The sequence below is a fragment of the Hemicordylus capensis genome, chromosome 1, assembly GCF_027244095.1.
Source record: "Hemicordylus capensis ecotype Gifberg chromosome 1, rHemCap1.1.pri, whole genome shotgun sequence".
Lineage (NCBI taxonomy): Eukaryota > Metazoa > Chordata > Lepidosauria > Squamata > Cordylidae > Hemicordylus > Hemicordylus capensis.
Genome location: NC_069657.1, coordinates 50,173,338 through 50,189,650, shown reverse-complemented (window position 1 = coordinate 50,189,650; position 16,313 = coordinate 50,173,338). Strand labels below are relative to the sequence as shown.

Sequence of the window (16,313 nt, the reverse complement as noted above, 5' to 3'; positions counted from 1 at the left end):
CCCACACAGAAAACCACTCTTCCTCAGACCAAGACGTTGCACTATGGTCCATCTACACCTTTCCTCATTGCATGTTGTTCTGCTACACTTTTCATATCAGAAATCTGATCAATGAAAAGAAACCGATGTTTTATGTGGACAATGCAAATTTCCGATGTTATATAGATGCCCTGTAAAATCCCCTGTAACAATCGGTGTTCATGACAGAATAAATCACAGTCTGGAAAAATCCTAAAACTGGATGCTTTGCTTTACTACTGCATTTTCCAGATGTCAACAGCTATTTCCCCTTGCATTGCCATCCTGTAGAATCTGAACAGCTTCAATTAAGATTTAAGACAGAATATAGGAAGGGGTCTGGCTTTCCAAATTGAGTAGCAGGTGGGTGCAATGATTTGCCAGAGGACTTTAGATTCTTTCCAGAAATAAAGGCTTTCTAAAATATTCTGTATTATCCAGAGGGGACTGCTCGTCTCCTGGTCACAATTCCTTGCAAGGTGTTCCACACCTGCTTGTATCCCCGGGCCCCTTTGTCCCTCCCTATAGCCAAGCATTCTTTGGCTTAGGATTCAGCACAACTGTGCAAGCCTATATTTAATAGAAACTATTAGAAAGACTGATTGGCTGTTGGCAGATCATGCTCTTTCTCCTTCTAGTCTGGCATCCTTCAACTCTTGTTCTCTTTTGGTTAGAATATAAGGCTACCAGTTCTACACAGCATGGTTTCCTGAGCTTGTCTAGTGTCAGAAAAACTGACAAGTACAGTTTAGTGGTTAGAGTATTAGACTAGGACAGGGAGACCCAAGTTCAAATCCCCATTCAGCCATGAAACTCACTGGGTGACTCTGGGCCAGTCGCATATCTCTCACCCTAACCTATCCCACAGGATTGTTGTGAGGATAAACATAACCATGTACACCAGTCTGTGCTCCTCAGAAGAAAAGCGGGATATTTTCTGTATTTGGGTGTTTGCTGGTGGAGCCAGCTGAATGGCAGCCTGCGTGCCGCCCTGCCGGCAGCCCCGCCAGTAATGCCCTGTGTGCATGACCGGGCCCCAGAGAGCTCCGAGCGAGCTCTCCAGAGCTCATTTCCAGCCCACATTTGCTGGCTGCTGAGTGTATTTTGCTTCCTCTTCCTTCTAAGAGGAAACAAAATAAATGCATCCAGCTAGCAAACGCTGGCTGGGAATGCATTCGGAAGGGCTGTGGTGGACCCTCCGGAGATTGGGCCATGCCTATATGCACGTGATCTCACACGCATGGGGCATCTCATGTGGCCCTTCCCATTGGTGGCCTGGGTTCCTTGAACCCTACCGCTCAATAGTAGCTCTGCCCCTGGGGGTGTTACTTTTAATGGACTTTTCACATGAGGCTTAAATTGCCTTTGAGCCTTCTTGTGCTATTTATGTTAATGTCTGATCATGGCGGGTGGGGGAGAAGAGGCATTTGTAATATGAATGAGCATTCTGGCCCATACAGTCTTACATGTCCATAGCAAATCAGATTTAAGCAAGAGCCCCTGGTGGCGCAGTGGTAAAACTGCTGCCCTGTAACCAGAAGGTTACAAGTTCAATCCTGACCAGGGGCTCAAGGTTGACTCAGCCTTCCATCCTTCCGAGGTCGGTAAAATGAGTACCCAGAATGTTGGGGGCAATATGCTAAATCATTGTAAACCGCTTAGAGAGCTCCGGCTATAGAGCGGTATATAAATGTAAGTGCTATTGCTATTGCTATTGCTAAGAGCTGCTTATAGGGAAGCTTAAAGCAATTTCATTCAGTTTTGTAATGTGAATGTCGACATTGATTCGTCAGAATGCTCGTTGACATTACAGCTGCCTCTCCTCTGCAAGAACAACAATCAGATGATCAAACATATTAATAGTAGGAGGAGAAACTAAAAGACATTTAAGCTACATGTGTGAAAATACCGGACTCACAAATGGTCATGAATGGTCATTCTTTTGCATGAGCAGATGGGAGCACTGTGTGCACATGATCCATTAACCAAGAACTGAGTAGGGGGATCTAAAATTTCCTGCAATCATGGGAATAATTTGCATGACAATTATAAAGCACAGATTGGGAGGGAGGACTCCAGCTAGCAGGGAGCTGTCAGGGGAGACAGAAGATGCTAAATAGCTCAGCACTAACTCACCACATGACTTATAGCAAGTTCTTTCCACTTGTCATGCTATCAGCACAATGGAGACAATGATTCCTATGGCCTCTAGCCCCAGAGACTGAAAGGGTAAGGTGGTGTTTGTTAATCATTATGCATCTCTCAGAAGTGGCAGATGCCTGTGAAGAACTATTATCAACAGCACACCAGGAAGGAAGTGGTAGCAAAGCTTTTTGGCTCCACTGCTCAAAAGAGCCACCAACATAAAGGGGCTTAATAACTTGACCAGACCCCAGCTGTGATATGGAGAATGCTGCCAGAAGGCAAAAGGGAAGGCGATCCCTTAACAGCTGCAGCAGGCTTCCCAGACATCCCAGTTTCCTAAAGATTGGGAAGAGAGCTATTTCCATGCTGGCCAGAGAGAATGAGAAATACAGGTTAATTGTTATTGGGCTCGATTAGACAGAACAATATTCCAAACGAGGGGTTCCCAAGTTTGGGTCCAATGTTCCCTCTAAGGCGTGTGCCTGTCTGCATGCTCACATGATTTTTGATGTCCACTCAGTTAATTTTAGATCCCACTCAGGTTGAATCAGGAAGGCCCCACTCTGAATGCACATGTGGACACACTGCCTTGATACTGCCACCCAGAACAAAACTCATCCTGCACACAGATGGGAAAACATTAGAGAGAACACTGCTTGGGTCCCCAGATGTTTTGGGACTACAACTCCCATTATTCATAGCCAAAGGCCTGCTTGTCTCCTAGTCACAATTCCTTGCAATGTGGAGAAGTACAATGGGAATTGCAATCCAACAACATCTGGAGACCCAAGATTGGGAACCCCTATTCCAAACAATGTTTATCTTTCTGTGCTTTTCAAATTCTTGCTTCCCCATGCATTGTACACAACTGTTTGATATCTTGGTGAATTTTTTGTAATTAGAACTAAGGGGATAACTGTATAACCCTGATCTGTATAACCCTATATATTATAGAGCAGTAGTTATTTTCCCATGCCTCCTCTGGAAGCATGCAGAGGTTATTGTGAAAGATTATTATTTTCCCCACTTATTTTCCATAAGCATTGTCACATGGGAGTCATGTGCATTTTCAGCTCAGAGCTCAAACCTTATTATTTATTTATTTATTTATTTATTTATTTATTTATTTATTTATTTATTTGATTTATACACCATCCTTCCAAAAATGGCTCAGGGCAGTTGACATCAAAATAAAAACAATTAAAATCAATTAACCATTAAAATCAAAACTGTAAAAACAGCGAGCTAAAACATTTAAACAGTTTAAAAAAACAACAACCTGGAGAGCTAGGCTGAACATTTACAACAATTAAAACAGTTTGCCACTATTTAAAAACCCTGGAAGGCCAGGCCAAACAGATAGGTTTTAAGGACTCTCCTGAAGGCCAGCTAATACTGGATGGGTGTTGTTACTGTAGCTGTGGTGACTTGGTAGTGAGGAAAACGTACTCTGCAGGAGCTCAGAGGCACTACAGTCTTTTAAAAAAACCAAAAACTTTGTATATTTCAGAGCTGAGCATTCCTTATACCTGGCACTAGACCCAGTCAGCATGAGAATACCCACATGGCACGAGGACTGAACCTTACAAGTCCTGAAGAAGCCTGGTACATTTTTCTCATCAATGTACATTTTCAAGAATGTGGGGCAAGAAAAATAATCTCCGTTAACCATTCGTACGTTGGCTCTTTTACAGCTTGGCAACAGAAGTAGAGCTGAAGACCTTGAAAAATCAACTTCAACCATCTCATTCTTTCTCCCCCCCCCCCGCCCCCTTGGGAGGATCCAAGGCAGCCTGTGTGGTCTCATTCCAGAGCTTTCTCAGCCAAATGGCCCTTAGTGCCTAGGCAAGGACTTCAGATTCATATCCTGGGCAAGCTGTGGTCTGCCAGGTACACATTCCACAGTTGCCAGAAGGAGTTCTGAGTGTAAACATAGCAAACACCATCAAAAGGCAGCAGACTATCTGCAGGACCAGGGGAATGAGGGCGATGGCATGGCTTTAAGCGATGGGTTGAAAAGATTTTGGCCCCAACATTTAATCAAACATGTATGTGAACTCCATCTCTCTCTCTCTGATATTTTAGCTGCATTTCTTTTTCTATCCCTTTAAATGCATAAACAACAGAGGATTACACTCTGAGATTCTCAGCATTCCAATTCTGCTCTTCGTATTTATTTATTTCTTGTTTGTTGCATTTTACCTTCCCCTTCCTCTAAAGAGCTTACTTCTGCTAATGTGTGGTTCTCAGCCCATGTAATCTCCCAACTGTTGTTGATTTTTACCCACAATAGGTAAAACAGCAGAGCACTTAGGAATGAGCACACACTCCAGTTACAGCATAGGTAGCAGAGGATGGTTTGGATACTGCAGCTATTTAGAGAAAACACATGGAGATCCTTGTATGACTAAACACTAAATATTTATTGGTTAAATACACTTAGATAGGAAAGACCTATATCTAATCTAAAGGGCTACATAATGGTAGGTAAGGAGAGAGAGAGATGTTTCCATCTGCTCTCTAGGAAGAAAGGAAGGATTTTGTGACTCAGCAAAGGAAGTGCTGCAGAGTCAGTTCAGGGGTCATAGAGTATGGACAGATAGGGAGACCCTGACTCACTGTCTCTACTCCCAGTGCCCCTAGTGGTCATTAGGACAGTTGGTGCAAAAGGTCGATGCACTGGAAGTTCATCTCCAACAAACCTTGCAATATTCAGAGCCAGTCTGTGTTAGTTTCAGCAGCAGAACTCTCATTTGCCTTCAGATTGTTCTCTGGGCCTTGAAATATGCCAGGGTAAGGTACTTTGGTTTTCTCACAGACAGTCATGAACCTAACCCTGCAGCCATCCTCGTCTGGGGTGGATGAGGAGAGCTCAGAGGATGAGGCACCAGAACAGACCCCAGACTCTTTGGAGTCACTGCCACCGCCATGCCCAGAAGATACACCATTGACCTTATCCTCTGAATCTGATGACTCCCTCAACCCTCTGTAGAGAAGTCACCCCGCACCATAGGAGCCCATGCCTGCGAAACAGGCCCCAGCCCCTTTAAGCCTCTGCAGTCTCTGCTAAGGGCAGAGCCGGAAACTGGAGTCCTGGGTCTGCACTATATAAGTTCTCAGTCTAGAATGAGCTGTTGCTAACACAACTTTGTTGTGCAAGTGCTCTGTCTAGTTCCTATGCCCTGATTTGAATTCCTAGATTCTGACCCTCTGCGTACTTAATCTGGCTTTTGCCTGCTCCTGATAGATTGTTGTCTGGCTTTTGACCCTCTGCTTCGGTCACCTTGACCTTTCCTGCTCTGATGGACAGATTCCTGGCTCCTGACTCTTGGCTTTGGAGACTTTGGCTTGGCTTGCCCTTACAGAGTGCTGCCTGACACATCTGCCTCTCCCAGGTCATACAGACTGGCCATAACTGTTGCACTTCTTTCAGAAAAGCAATCAGGGCCGGACTTGGGGCACTGAGAGGGTGGTGGAATGTATGTGGAGAGGGCGCCAGGTTTTGAAGAGAATGGGTAATTAATGGTGGGAGTTGGGGCACAGGGGCATCCCATGGGTGAGGCGCACCAGGAATATGCCCTGTTGCCCTGTAGGCCAGTCCAAGCCTGAAAGCAATCACTTTCTTTGGGGAAGATTTTAAACAAACCAAGTTCAAGAGGGTAGGTTAGAGACACTACAAAGTGAGGACAAAACATAAGCAGGGGTGCTATTGGGGTGGAAACCATACACTATAGCATATGATATAGTGAGGCCATTCACACAATCAAAAACTGCTCTACCTGGGTTTGGGAGCTGTGTGTGCTCCCAATTTTCACCTGTGTGGAAGCAAAGTAGGAGGAAAACCTGGGTAGCTTCTCCTCCTACCTTGCTTCCATACAATCACTTCTACCCAGGTTTTCCTCTTACCTTGTTTCCACACAACTGAAAATTAGAAGCACACACAGCTGCCGAACCCAGGTAGAACACAGTTTTTGAATGTATGAATGACCTCCATTTCTTTTTGAGAGCAATGGGCATAAGTTTGGTAGTGGAAGTGTGAGAGCCAGATAGCAAAGCAACGGAAGCTGCTGCTCTGTGCTCAATGTCTCCATCCTTGCTGTTGCCTCTGCTGCTGACTGGTAGTCTTAAATCCCAATGTGCTCAGAAGGTAAGGCAGCTGGGAGATGGGGAACGGCAGCAAGGAAGGGAGGGCTGGCGCCGCCCCTGCAAACCAATCTGCCACAAACCAGGCCAATTTAACGGTTCAACTACAAACTGGACAGGCTTCCAGAAGAGATGGGCTGGTCCACGATCGAACCAAACTAATGCTCCGTGGTCACACAAATGGAATCCTCACTGGATTCCCCTTTACAAGCACAGCCCTTCAAACTGCCAGAGAATCCTAGGGCTGAACCAGTTCGTAGACTGGCGGTTTAGTTCAAATTTAGTCCAAATTTGAACCAAACCACAAAAATCGGTCCGTGCACACTCCTATTAGAAATAAGTCCAGCGGAAGAGGAAATGATGTAGGGTAAGTGCTTCCAAACATGGATCCCCAGATGTTGTTGGACTACCAGTCCCATCAAGGCCACAGGCCATTGTGTCTAGGCATTATGGGAGCTGTAGTTCAACACTATCTGGGGACCCAAGGAAGGGAACTTCTGGCGCAGAGAGCATTTGCAGGAGAGTATTATCAAGCCAGATGCCGGTTCGAATCCCCATTGGTATGTTTCCAAGACTATGAGAAACACCTATATCGGGAAGCAGAAATATAGGAAGATGCTGAAAGACATCATCTCACACTGCACGGGAGGAGGCAATGGTAAACCCCTCCTGTATTCTACCAAAGACAACCACAGGGCTCTGTGGTCGCCAGGAGTTGAAACCTACTCAACGGCACACTTTACCTTTACCTTCAATGGATACAGGAAGGGCTAAGCACCCACTCACCACCAATTTTCCCCTACAAATGTCCTTTCTGCTCCCACATTCATGTTACCTCAGCAGACATGAGTTTGGGAGCACAGGTTTGTTGAGGCAGCTCAAGCTGGCCAGCCTACAGTACAGCCTAATCATAGGACCTCTTTCTCCAGCCTTTCTCAGGACCTGCCCACAGCTGTTCCCTCAGAAGAGGCCTGGTACAGAGATCTTGTCATGCCATAAGCTAAATTTGAGAGGCCTACTGAGAATTGTCCTGAAGAATCAGGGCTACAGAATTGCAAATCATCTTGCAGGAGATATTATACAGAGGTTCTACAGCAGGGCTTATCAAGCAGAACATGTGTGCACCTAGTGCTATGAGAGAAAGGCAAAGCAAGACGTGTGAAATAGTAATGACAGGCAATCATGGTTTACAAATGGGCTGCGAGCCAGAAAGGTTGAGACCAACAGTGTCCTGATCACTTAATCAGTTCGATATGACAGAAATTCCACATTAAAAGAAACATGTCAGGAGGCCATCCATCACTGGATTTGCACAATTCCAGACCAAGACCCAACATTAAATCCCCCAAGCAGTGTCTCACAGCTTATTGTGAACAAATCATTGAGAGGTACCATTCCAACCACCACAGGGGGGAAACAATGAGCTTTGCTCTTTGATCATCATCAGGTATTGTACCAAAAACAAATAAAACTTCCTGGAAGTGCCCATTGCCTATTTTGGTTCAATTCATGCTAGCAAAAGCCAAACAGACAGTTTTCACTTGACCTAGAGCAAAACGAATTTTGAAGGGAAAGGTGCATCTGTGGTGTAATTTTGAAGGAGAAGCCATTATACATCCAACCACTGAAGTCCACCTTTGTCCTACTCATCTCCATCAATCCACACTGTGAACCTGTTCTCACAACCAGAGATTCCTGGGCAGGAGAGGGTTAACTCTGGCATCTGTGGTTGTCTGGGACACAGGGAGTCCTCCTAACCCACCAGCTTTGAACCAGAGTAGCCCAGATCTGCAACCCAGGTTAAAAGCGAGGTAAGACCAAAACTGAGCTCGTCATACCTTTTGTTTTGGTTGTCTTTACTGCTGTACCATTTTAAACAGCTCCTGGGTGGCCAGCAGCCACTGCAGTACTGTGGGCTACCTCTCCACTACTCACTCAATGCACTGAGGGATAACTAGAGTACCCAGCTCCCAATTTCAGCTGTGGAGATTGCTGCAGCAGCATTTGTGTGGGTGCATGACCCGCAAAGCCAAAAGGAGGCTCTGGATGTCTAAGAGGCAAGAGGTAGGCGCATGCACCCCCTTATGGTCATGAAAATAGGCTCCGTGGTTAGTTGCAGGGTCATTTTTCAAGCAACTTGCTTCATACACTCATTGCATAGTGTCCAAAGGTTTGGCAAGCCCACTGAATTTTGGTTTTTAGAAGAAGGTTGTCAACAAACCGCGTGCATGATGAGAATTAACTTCCATCATCTTAAACAAGAGCATTACGTTCACAGCATCCATAGGATCTGCCAGTCACCCCGCACCTGTCCAACACAGGAGGAATGGACACTTCTCACCTCACCTACACTGTAAAGACAGTAACTGAAAAATCCTTGAACTATGGACAGATATCAGTCCCACAGTCGCCTCTACTCTCCGGGATATCTCACCTCATCATTGGCCAAGGAGCTGTCAACCTGGGCCCTCATGGCATACCTCTGATTGGTAGAAGTGGCTCACTGCCCTTCCAGGTGTTTTGCCTATGAAACCCCTTTAAAAGTTGTGTTTTGCCTTTGTGTTTTAGCATCTGTCAGCTACTTTTCCATCTACAGGTTGGACCATTCTCCATCAAGATATGTAAGTGCTTTGCTTTAGACTTTAGAATGTGGTAGGAGTTAGAAAAGACTTTTGCTTTATTTTCCCATTGCCTACCTGCCCCCCTTCCCCACCTTGATTCCTGTAGATGAATAAAGTAATATTTTAGAGAGAACAATCTTGCCTTGTGTGTGTTGCTCAGAGACTCTGGAGTTGTGTCTCCCCATGAGCTGACCACTTGGTTGAGCTACTAAAAAAGGAAACTTAATCAAAGGGGTGAACTAAGCCAGGCTCCCACTCTGCGGAGACAGAGGGGATCCTCCAAAGGTTGGTTCAGACCCAAATTTAAGTTCTCTCTGGAAGGAGAGTGGTGTCAGTGACTACCGAACACCACACTGGAACAGGAGTAAGTGAAAACTGCCCAAACTCCAGTGGGTTTTGTTACATGGTGCCTACGGTGGGATTCAAACTGAGTACTCTAAGAGAACACACAGACTTACAATTTGGAACCAAAAGGGAAAGGGAAAGGTGGATGAGTTTTTGTTTTGAAAAGCATACATCTTTTGGGAGGTAGTGTAGCAAATGGTTAGATTCCATCAGATCCGTGAAGAAGACAGGACCATGGAGACAGATGGGGAAAGGGAGCCCTGTAGTTTACTTTATTTGTTTTCCGTTAGCTACCTTAGTTTTTAATTTAGAATGCAATCTTTAATGTTGCCTTATTTACATGTTTTTGTACACCGCCTGGACTCTTTGGAGTGGTCGGTATATTAAATGTTTCGAATAAATAAATAAATAAATAAATAAGCAAGCTCAGCATCCAGAGGAGCTGAGGGAGATAAGAGAAGAAAGGAGGAGCAATCAACCAACCTGCCAGTAGACCTTAATGAACTGGAATTAGAGCTACATCTAAAACACCAAGAGCAGATACAGAACAGGCACAGCAGCTCCTGGCCAACTAAACGGAACTAAGACGGCTTGAGAAGGGCACCCTGGTCCCCCACCCCTCCAAGCAAACCCCCATTGAGCATAAGCTGATCCCATCCATGAAGGCAATGATATTTTGAGCTTCTTTGAGAACTTTGGACGTGCTTGCTGAGACCAGCAAGTGCCCAGAGAGAGGTGGCTGTCATATATAAACGCCCGTATGAATGAGGTGGGTGTTATTTTAAAAAACATATTTATTTGGCCTGGCCTTCCAAGGCTTGTAAAGTGTTGTTGTTTTCTAAAAGTATTTTAATTGGTTTTAAATGGTTTTAATTGTTTTTGAATTGTTTGTATATTGTTTTTAGCACTATGTCTTCAATTGTGTGTTTTTATGTCTTTTAAAATTTGTTGTACATTGCCCAGAGCCTCTGGATGGGGCAGTTTATAAATGTAATAAATAAAATAATAATAATAATAATAATAATAATAATAATAATAATAATAAGAAGAAGAAGAAGAAGAGGAATGCTGCAAGTCCATCAAACAGTAGAGGAGGAGAAAAGAGGCCTTGAAGAATATATCAAGGAAAGTGAAGAAGATGCACTTCAAATGGTCAATAATGAGAAACTATTCAACACCAATGAAACAAAACAGGCCTACAAGAAAGAACAAGTCAAGAACCGAGCAGAAAAATGGAAAAATAAACCACTGCATGGTCAATATTTGCACAATATAAGTAGAAAATCAGACATCACCAAGACCTGACAATGGTTTAAGAATAGCAACTTGAAGAAAGAAACAGAGGGTTTAATACTGGCTGCACAAGAACAGGCACTAAGAACAAATGCAATAAGAGCAAAAGTCAAAAAATCAGCCACAAACAGCAAGTGCCGCCTTTGTAAAGAAGCAGATGAAACCGTGGACCACCTAATCAGCTGCTGTAAAAAGATCGCACAGACTGACTACAAACAAAGGCATGACAAGGTAGCAGGGATGATACACTGGAACATCTGCAAAAAATACAAGCTACCTGTAGCCAAAAATTGGTGGGACCATAACATTGAAAAAGTTGAAGAAAATGAAGATGTAAACATATTATGGGACTTCCGACTACAAACAGACAAACATCTGCCACACAATACACCAGATATAACTGTAGTCGAGAAGAAAGAAAAACAAGTGAAAATAATCGACATAGCAATACCAGGGGATAGCAGAATAGAAGAAAAAGAAATAGAAAAAATCACCAAATACAAAGATCTACAAATTGAAATTGAAAGGCTGTGGCAGAAAAAGACCCAAATAATCCCAGTGGTAATTGGCGCCCTGGGTGCAGTTCCAAAAGACCTTGAAGAGCACCTCAACACCATAGGGGCCACAGAAATCACCATCAGCCAGTTACAAAAAGCAGCTTTACTGGGAACAGACTATATTCTGCGATGATATCTATAACAACAGCAACAACATTGACAATAAAATTCTGGCATCCCAGGTCTTTGGGAAGGACTCAATGTCTGGATAAAACAAACCAGTCAATAACACCTGTCTGACTGTGTAAAATAATATATTATAATAATAATACTAACAGGTCTCACCAGAGGAGCCAGACAAAGAGTGCCTCTCCCACCAACAATATGGTGAGACGTAACTTTAATAAATCTATACTGGATCGGTCGTCGCCCGGGTCAACAACAACCGCGCCAGGTGCTATGGTCCCTGGACATCTGGTGGCAAGTGGGCAACAGGACTCAGGATCTTCAGTTGAGCAACCAGGGCTGGAGACTGCAAGGTTACTGGAAGAAACGTCGCTTAAACGAAAAAAATATACGAAAAATGCCAACAAGGAAATAATTATCTGCTATTACAAGTCTAGTCCAACTAGAAGAGGTTATTTAAAAAGAATGTACCAAATTTGGAAAGAGAAGCATCCAGATACAGAAATAACAGAACAAAGGCTAGCAGACCAGAGAAGATTCATAATAAGAAATAAAGTATTCCAGGAGTTGAGCTGGAAGAACTGCAAAGAGCAACACAGGCTCAAGATATGGAAGAAGAATTGTCACCAATTGAAGAAGTTGCTCAGGCGCAGGTGGAGGAGGTGTTGGAAATCGAGGATTCCACTGTTGCTGAACTGTTTCAAAATCAAAACATGGCAACCGCCCCTTTGCCTTCACCTCAAAAACCCGAATGCCGTTTAACAGAAAAGCAACAAGAACTAAAGCAAAAAATAACTGAGCACATGAACCAAACAACCACCAGGGTTCGACTTCCAGCTCTAAAAAAAGTTGCCAAAAAACAACTTGCTCAGGCATTAAAAGATGTCAATGCTGCACTTGCAGAAATAACAACCAATAATTTGCAAGAAACAAACCAACTAATGTACAGTGCAGCAACAATAACAACACAAGAGCTCGGATATAAGATCAGTGAACCTGTCAAAAAAGAAGCAGTACATCACCTAAATGGAAGATTAGATTAGAAAATAAAATCTCCAGGCTTAGATCATATGCTAGTAAATTGAAAGATATGAAAGACAAGAAGCTGAAGAATGAAAACACCAAACAGTATCTGATCCAAAAATACCACCTAGATTCAAGGAAAATTAGAGAAGTCCTGGAAATAATAAAGCAGCAAATAACAGCAGTGTCAAAGAAGATTAGCAGATATGAAGCCAGAATTACACAACACAGGCAGAATCTCCAATTCCAGTCGAATCAGAGACGTTTCTACCAAAGCATAGAAGGAGAAACTGCAAGAAATGTAGAAACACCAAATAAAGAAGAAACAGTGCAATTCTGGGGGAAATTATGGGACAATCCAATAGATTATAATAAAAAAGCAGGCTGGATGAAAGAGGTCAAAAAATGTAACCAACAAATGCAAGATCTAATAATAACACCAGAATTAATAAGTGAAAGAGCAAAGAAAATTAAAAATTGGACTGCGCCAGGCGACGATGAACTGCATGGCTTTTGGCTTAAACACCTAACAAGCCTTCATAAACAACTATCAAAACAGTTCAATCACATTATGCAAGGCAGTGATATTGAACAATGGCTAACAACTGGGAAAACTCATCTCATCATGAAAGACCCAGCAAAAGGTGCAGTTCCAAGTAATTACAGACCGATCACCTGCCTGCCAACCATGTTCAAATTATTAACTGGAATAATAGCAGATGAAGTGATGCAACACTTATTAACTAACAAACAGCTTCCAGTTGAACAGAAAGGAAATTGCCCGAACACCAGAGGCACAAAAGACCAGCTGCTGCTTGACAAAATGATTTTAGAAAACTGCAAGAGAAGAAAAACAAATCTAAGTGTTGCACGGATTGACTACAAGAAAGCCTTCGATTCATTGCCTCACACATGGATACTAAAATGTTTAGAAACAACTGGTGTCAGCAAAAACATTCAGATATTTATAAAAAAAGCAATGAGCATGTGGAGTACACAGTTAACAATCAATGGCGAGACACTTGGACAGGTTAGCATTAGAAGGGGCATTTTCCAAGGGGACTCACTATCCCCTCTGTTGTTTGTAATCGCCATGACCCCACTTTCACAAATACTAAACAAAACAGGCCTCGGATACCAAACCTCTAAAACATCAAGTAAAATCAACCATCTGCTGTACATGGACGATCTGAAGTTGTATGGAAAGTCCCAGTCAGAAATCAAATCACTGCTAAACACTGTCCGTATATTCAGTAGCGATATAGCAATGGAGTTTGGACTAGACAAGTGTGCTGCATTAATAATGAAGAGAGGGAAAATAAGAAAAACAGAAGGAATAGAACTGCCCAATGGAAGCAAGATCAAGAATCTGGAAGAGAAAGAACATTACAAATACTTGGGCATTCTCCAGGCTGATAACATTGCACACACTGAAGTTAAAAGAAAAATGGGAAGTGAATACATCAGGAGAGTTAGAAAAATCCTCAAGTCCAAACTCAATGGCGGGAACACCATACAAGCCATAAACACCTGGGCTATACCTGTTATCAGATACAGTGCAGGAATAATAGACTGGACCCAGGCAGAGCTAGAGACGCTGGATCGTAAGACCAGGCAAATCATGACCATCAATCATGCTCTGCACCCCCGCAGTGATGTAGATAGGCTATACCTCCCTCGCAGCTCAGGTGGAAGAGGAATGCTGCAAGTCCATCAAACAGTAGAGGAGGAGAAAAGAGGCCTGGAAGAATATATCAAGGACAGTGAAGAAGATGCACTTCAAATGGTCAATAATGAGAAACTACTCAACACTAATGAAACAAAGCAGGCCTAAAAGAAAGAACAAGTCAGGAACCGAGCAGAAAAATGGAGAAATAAGCCCCTGCATGGTCAATATTTGCACAATATAAGTGGAAAATCAGACATCACCAAGACCTGACAATGGCTTAAGAATGGCAACTTGAAGAAAGCAACAGAGGGTCTAATATTGGCTGCACAAGAACAGGTACTAAGAACAAATGCAATAAGAGCAAAAGTCAAAAAATCCACAACAAACATCAAGTGCCGCCTTTGTAAAGAAGCAGATGAAACCATGGACTACCTAATCAGCTGTTGTAAAAAGATCGCACAGACTGACTACGAACAAAGGCATGACAAGGTAGCAGGGATGATACACTGGAACATCTGCAAAAAATACAAGCTACCTGTAGCCAAAAATTGGTGGGACCATAACATTGAAAAAGTTGAAGAAAATGAAGATGTAAACATATTATGGGACTTCTGACTACAAACAGACAAACATCTGCCACACAATACACCAGATATAACTGTAGTCGAGAAGAAAGAAAAACAAGTGAAAATAATCGACATAGCAATACCAGGGGATAGCAGAATAGAAGAAAAAGAAATAGAAAAAATCACCAAATACAAAGATCTACAAATTGAAATTGAAAGGCTGTGGCAGAAAAAGACCCAAATAATCCCAGTGGTAATTGGCGCCCTGGGTGCAGTTCCAAAAGACCTTGAAGAGCACCTCAACACCATAGGGGCCACAGAAATCACCATCAGCCAATTACAAAAAGCAGCTTTACTGGGAACAGCCTACATTTTGCGACGATATCTATAATAACCAACAGTATTGATGATAAAATTCAGCCATCCCAGGTCCTTGGGAAGGACTCGATGTCTGGATAAAACAAACCAGTCAATAACACCTGTCTGACTGTGTAAACAAGATAATAATAATAATAATAATAATAATAATAATAATAATAATAATAATAATAATAATTAAAAAACAGACTCAGAACAGTGGTACATATGCTGGTAACCTGCAGGCTGGACTTCTGCAATGTGTTCTATGTGGGGCTGCCTTTGTATGTAGTCTGGAAACTGCAGTTGGTCCAGAATGCAGCAGCCAAGTTGGTCTCTGGGGCATCTCGGAGAGACCATATTACTTCCGTACTGAAAGAGCTACATTGGCTGCTGATAAGTTTCTGGGCAAAATACAAGGTGCTGGTTATAACCTATAACACCCTAATCAGCTTGGGAGATTATTTTCTTCACCATGAGCCCCACCGTCCATTAAGATCATCAGGAGAGATCCATCCTCAGTTGCCACCAGCTCATCTGTTGGCTACTCGGGGACGTGCCTTCTCCATTGCTTCCCTGAGGCTTTGGAACACGCACCCTGCTGAAATAGGAGCCTCCCTATCTCTGACAACCTTTAAAAAATGTTTAAATATACATCTGTTCACCCAGGCTTTTAATTAAATACTGTTTTAATAGTTTTAACATTGATTTGAAATATTATTTTTAAATTTAAAATTGTTGTAATGTGTTAACTTTTTCTGCTATCATTTATTTTTAACTAATGTTTTAATTTTTCTGTTTTCATTTATTTTGTTTTGTTATAAACCGCCCAGGGACGTTAAGTTTTGAGTGGCATAAAAATATGTTAAATACGTAAATAAATAAACAAGCAAACAAATAATCACTGCTACATAATTATTTATCTTGTTTATTGTTAACTAATTGTATTGATGAGATGCTAGATGTCAGTTGTCCTGAGGCTTTTTAACATATGTGGCAGAATAGAAACTGAATAATAAAACATTTTCCACTCCTGTTCACTTTTAGATCTTCCTCTCAACACCTCCCTACATATACAAAAATAAAAATTGTTATAGCTAAGTATGCTTTAGGGTATAGAAAACATAATCCTTGTTCAAAACACCTACAAAAAACATTAGACCTAGAACACACCCTGCAATTAAATTATTAATTACAAGTTCACCAGAGGCAAAGATGTGTATCATTATACATTTCACTATAGGTTAGAAGAATCTGCATCTCTTGTAGGGCAGAGTTATGTTTATCATTGGACTGAGCAAAGCAAATTTTCATGCCCTGGCACTGTTGATAATGGAAAGTAGGAAGATTCAAATATATAACATCAATAAAAACACATTAACGTAACTCAATATTTCCACACATCGTAAAGATAGGCTTTTTTGGAAACAAGAAGCAACCATGGGCAGAT

At 42.4% G+C, this 16,313-nt stretch overlaps 1 protein-coding gene across 9 annotated transcripts in view; it reads right to left on the bottom strand.

The window, feature by feature from the left end:
- LTBP2 (latent transforming growth factor beta binding protein 2) overlaps window positions 1-16,313 on the bottom strand; it is a 259,813-nt gene that overhangs the window by 63,466 nt on the left and 180,034 nt on the right. The gene's annotated exons all lie outside the window — the stretch shown is intronic.